The 5946-nt window shown below is 34.5% G+C and overlaps 1 long non-coding RNA gene across 1 annotated transcript; it reads left to right on the plus strand.

Moving 5' to 3' along the window:
* Nucleotides 1-2364: 2364 nt before the first annotated feature.
* LOC114783749 (uncharacterized) lies at nucleotides 2365-5413 on the plus strand. Its single transcript, XR_003748549.1, has 4 exons — nucleotides 2365-2540; nucleotides 3231-3367; nucleotides 3447-4473; nucleotides 4561-5413. It is a non-coding gene; the product is annotated as an uncharacterized LOC114783749 (long non-coding RNA).
* Nucleotides 5414-5946: the final 533 nt, after the last annotated feature.

Consider the following 5946-nt stretch of genomic DNA (forward strand, 5'->3'; position numbering starts at 1 on the left):
GGAAAGTGTGTCCTCTGCATTGGACCTTATCTATGATTGCTATGCCAACCAGGGGACTGAGGTCCCTTGGTCAGCATCAATGACCGGAGTACATGACGTAACATCCACACCATGCATGTTGTTTTAGGATAGTAGAATACATGAAATGTGTTTTTGCTTAAACAACAATAAAAAGGTACACAGTTGGTCTCCCACCATGTGCTCAGTCATCAGCACAAAATATTACTGATAAATGATAAAAGGGAAGAGCAAGACCCTAGACATGGTCGCTCAAGACAGATATTTTTGGGTATGTAAGATGGGTAATATATGTTCGTAATAAAGTTTGCAAATGACTTTGTAAAAAAACAAAGTTTGCAAATGACTTTGTTTTTAACATTTTTAAAATAACCTTTAAATGCCTTATGCTTCGCTTCAAACCTCATAGACCACATATGTGACAAGGGACCAATCTTCCTTATAGAAGATGGGTAGTGATCATAAACTGATGCTTTGGCAACAGGTTTTTATGTGGATACAAATGTTTAAATAATTTGTGGTGTTCAACAATCAAATGCTTCAAATATATTGTCATACCCAGAGTGAAAAAACTGTAACAATAACAATAGTAACAATAGTAACAAATTCCAAATTCCAGACTAATTTTTTCTTTCTAAAAATCCATAATCAAAACAACATATGCTAGAAAGCAAGTCCTGCACTGAAATGAAATGCTCTGTGAGATACTCAAAAAGCAATTTAATTTCAAACTGGGCCATGCCCTCCAGAAGATCATGCATTATATCAAATGAATAGTTGTTTGAAACATAGAAATATTTCAATGAATTAAATATTGAATTTCTTTACAACCATACAGAGACATAGATTGAGAGTTTTCACACAAAGACTGGCAATGCATTTCAAATATATCTTTTCCACAAAGGATCACCTTTTGGATCATCCTCACTGTATACTGTCTGACAATCATTCTTGTCCATTAAACAAAGGCGACAGAAGTGACGACCACTGAATGACTCATTAAAACCAAGAATTGTGTGCATTCCTAAATTATCTCCAGTTATCTGTGAAATTGTACCATAAATCTGCTAGTCAGAAAAGGGAAGACTTAACCCTTGGTTTTCCAGTATTTTCAAATCATTCATCAATGGTTCTAATATTACATCAAAACAATATTTATGCAAATCTTGTGTGTGAAAAAGTGGTATCAAATGAATGTTCATCAAAATTGAATGAAATTTTGGGGGGCAAGTTTCTGAAAATAAAATAAAGACATCCAATTTTGTGAATGCAATGTTTGGAGCCCAGGGGATTGGCAATCATCATAAAATACCTGAATCTATAAAGCATGTCTTTTAGTGCTAAACAAAGGGTGAGATTTAAAATAACTCCAATCAAAAAAATCACTGAAAGTGTCAGACTCAGAGATTTACACAAAGAACAGATTTCTGGATTTCTGCACATGAACGTCAATGTTTCTAAAATTGGTACATATATAAAAGTATCATTTATTGGTACTTGATCAGTGCCACATTTTGGATTGCGCCTGTTTTCATATCTCATTCCCAATAAAATTTCAATTGGTTCAAAAACTCCCCATTATAAGTTGAAGTGTTTCCATTTGGTATTGAAACTTGTAAAATGGTTTACTAATTTTTCAAAAGATTCATTTATCATAGACATGCTGGGGTCATTCACAGGTAAAGCAGAAATAGCAGTATGCACTCTAAAAAATCATTCATGGTGATAGTAGGTAAAACTTAAAGAAAAGGTTTCTAACATAAAAAAAAACATGTTTGTCAAATGTACATATTTTCGTGAGTTAATAACTCATTTTAGGAAGTCAATGCAAAATAAAAATCACTTCCTTAACTTAATTATTTAAGTCTCTTGAATCAATAATTTCATCACCACTCAACAAGACTTGCCAGCCGCGCCATTTAACACCACACATACAGGAGAAACGAGAGGAGTTTGTGCCTCGTTTAGATTACGTTACCCGGTAAGTTTCTAATTTTACAATGAGTTTATTGGCAATGTATCGTTTTCACAGAGCAGAAAAAACTTATTCCATATAGCTCACACGTTTCTTTTAGCTTGCTAACACGGTACTAAAAATATTAATCTGTATTGGGTTTGTTTCTGAGTGGCAGTCGAATGAGGTTAAATAACGTTTAATTTAAGTTGCACTAATTGTGACACTACAAAAGTAAAAGAGTAATGTGTATTTTTCAATCGTAATTTACAGTTGATATTCTGTCAGTAAAGTTTCGTCAGGAACAACTGCTTGGGTACCTGAGGTATTCAGCCCCTGGAGACACTGGAGGGAAACCCCGTGTAAAAGTTCAGCGCGGCCACATTCAGCGATGTCGTCGCGTGTTCGAGTGGTTCTTTGTTAAGTTACTTCTACACTGAAAACACAGCAGATGAAATTTTCTTTTTCTTTATTTACGTTTTGATGCTCTAAGCCGTTTTGTGGCATGTTAAAGTTGGCCACCCCAGCTAACTAGTATTTGTTCAGCTTTTAAAGGCGGGCTGGGAAGGTAATTATTGTTTGTAATTACATTTAAACCTTATATTGACGCTGTGCAATGATATGTTGTTTTGTTACTTAAGGCTTTTGTTATAGTATTATTAATGTTAAGGATAACTTAACTTTCTTAAGATGGTAAAGTATTGGCTCAGCATTGGTCTGTAGACAGTTCAGTTTGTGTTTTAGAGCTATGGAATGTTTTTGCTTTGACAATTTGGCTGGGATACAGTAATACAATCTTAAATTAGTTTTTTTTCAATTTCATTTCACGTGTCAACCTTTTGTGACTATAATGAAATGTAAAATTTTATTTAAGATGGTATGAATTTTACTTTCAGCAGTGTCTCATAACTGGTTTTAATGAATTGGACTTGTAAATTGTGCAAATTTGAAACAGTAGGAAAGACTGTGCTCTTAAAGCATTATAGTGTTTATGCCTTGTCTATACTGGGATTGTTATTGCTCATTTAAAACATGGGGTGGGCTGTGAACCCACCTGTCGAGAAGCCATTTGTCTCATGAAACAGTGGCATATTGAGAAGTGTTATCTTTCAAATGTCCATGTTGCTCTTTAAACACAATCGCCACACAAAGACAGTATTTTGAGCACATTGGCCGCCATTAAAATAAATGGAAACTGTCCCTTGTGTTTTTGAAAATTGCCATTTCAAAACATTCATGGAACATATGCTTCTCATAGGAGCCGAAAACACACTCCTCACTCACTTGATGACTTCAAGCCTGAGCTTTCACAGAGGCATGTCAATCCATTAAATGCAGGAGATGATCCTGTTGATGAACATACTGAGAGTGCACTGAGTGAAGACGAAGAGGTTGGTGAGTTGCCCGATTTAATTGAGAGAAATGTAGCCCACTTATTGCTAAAACTGGAAAGCATATACAATGTACCTCACAGGTGTTGATGAGATAGTGGAACAGATGTCCTGCTGTTTTTGATGCAGCACAGGTAATTTTATGTATTCATTTACAGGATAACCTATGAAGTTATTTAAGATTCTTTGTTTTATATTTACTAATTGTGCTGTTTAACTGTGCATCATTTTATACAGCTAAATGATGAATTTAAAAGGATCACCACTGTTAACCTGGAAAGGACATTCATGGAAAAACTGGACCTTGAATAAATACTTAATGTCATAGCTAGGTTTAGGAGTGTTATTTGAGGGTACTATTGGCTACATTATTGGTATCGGAGGAGTGTAAGTCTGTAAATACTTAGACATCACAGGTAAGATGAGAATATATTAAGGTAGGTATTAAGCACAGTATTGGTAACTGAGGAGTGTAATTCCAATTAAATAAGTAACCATTACAACTAGTTTAAGCAAAGTAAATTAAGGTAAGTATTGAGTGCATTATTGGTAACTTAAATACTTGGCCCATCACGAGTGAGTTGGGGAGAATACATTGAGGTAAGTACTGTGATTATAGATAACTAAGTTAGGTAATACCTTAGGGTGTTCCAGGTATCTTGGATATATTACTTGGGATGTCAGCTTTGCTACAAGGTAACTGAAATTCCACAGTGCAAATAAGGAAGTGACAAACATGAACTACGGACGACAGGAGCTTTTAAGGGTTTATTCATGCACACGGCCAAGAGCTATTACAGTACTTGACCACACACATTGTAAATTCTAGTTCAAAGCTTTGGGCAGAGACAGGATCAAAGATTAAAACAAAGTAAGCTGACAAGTAGAAAAAGTAATTACTAAATGGAATATAATTAAATCTTTTAACCTGGTTCAGTAGTATGTTTACATACTGATGAATTTGTCTTCTCTCTTACAAATGTACTGTAACCCTTTAAAGAGATTTGTTTTCCCTGTTCCATTTTTTAGTAGAAAGGAGGAGAGAGGTTGTTATCCATTCCCTGTTGGTGTATCTGAAAGAAAAAGAAGGATCTCTTCAGAGAATACTTGGTAGGTAAATCTGACATGATTGTGTTACTGTAATTTCTAGATAAAAACATACAGTACTGATATGTTGACTTATTACTCACTTGCCAGGATGATTAAGTGCAGTTTACTGGAGAAATGATGAAGAGCGCAGTCATGACTCACCCAGCCAGTGCAAAGATTGTTATACATTTACATTTACAGCATTTATCATACGCCCTTATCCAGAGCGACTTACAATCAGTAGTTACAAGGACAGTCTCCCTGGAGCAACTTAGGGTTAAGTGTCTTGCTCAGGGACACAATGGTAGTAAGCGGGATTTGAACCCAGGTCTTCTGGTTCATAGGCGAGTGTGTTACCCACTAGGCTACTACCACCCCTTATAGAACAGATGTCTTGAAAGACCTAGATGTACCAAGAGCCTGTGCCTTGCTAATGGGGTTGATATATGCACTCAACCTCAGCTATCCCGAAGAACACTTTAGAGGTATTCCAAAAGATATTTCTGGAATTAGATGGACTGAAAGCCAGCCCAAGGGTAATGTCACTAAAATGTAAACTGCTTTCGTAAAGAAAAAGAAAAAAAGTGGGTTGTGCTAGTGTTTTAGTTCAGGTGGCATGGTAGTGCTGTTCCATTTTATTTTTATTTTTTAACCCCAAAGTGACTGTATAATACACCAGCCATTCTTTCAGTCCTCTAATAACATTGTACAGGTGTGCCTATTAAGGTTGCCAGCTTTTGTATTGTGTTGTAATATGGTATTTGTAATATTTACTCTGTCCTCACCAAAAGGACTAAAAGTGTAGTAGTGAAATTTAAATATTTCTGTTCAGCAATAAATAGACATATACAGACACACACATCTTTGAAATAAACCATAAGACATTGAAATTGAAGACTTATCTAAATTTTTAGCAAAGTTCATAGGATTATAACTTAGCAAAGTTATAAGGATTCATGGTTGGAACAAAACCTTTTTTTTGTTTTTTAAGGCTTTCTAATAAAAGTTTTAATCAGTTGGAACAACTGAAATGACTGATTCATTGTGATTATTTAAGTTACTAATACTAAATAAAATTATCGTAACAATTTGCATGCATATTTATAAGTAGGATATAAGTAAAAAAAGAAGTTTGAGTAAGTTAAATGGATCAATTTGACAACTTAATATTGTCAGAACATTTTAATTAATATTGAGTTGGTTCAACTTAATTATGTTTGTAGAGGTCAAATCAAATCATGTTGGTTACACTTAAACTGTTACATTACTCTTATTTAAAATTACATGTTGGATTTACTCAATTATGCTAGAGTTGGCATAACTTAAAAAGATCAATGCAAATTGTTACGATAATTTTTTTAAGTAAACCCAACAAATTATTTTTTAGAGTGTGCTTTGCTTGAGAGCGAATCTCATTTGTTAATTCCTCTAAATCTCCTACAATTGAGGAAACCAAACTGTTTGAAATTCCACTACCTTGTAATTTGGCCACAG

Source organism: Denticeps clupeoides, unplaced genomic scaffold, assembly GCF_900700375.1.
Source record: "Denticeps clupeoides unplaced genomic scaffold, fDenClu1.1, whole genome shotgun sequence".
Classification (NCBI taxonomy): Eukaryota; Metazoa; Chordata; class Actinopteri; order Clupeiformes; family Denticipitidae; genus Denticeps; species Denticeps clupeoides.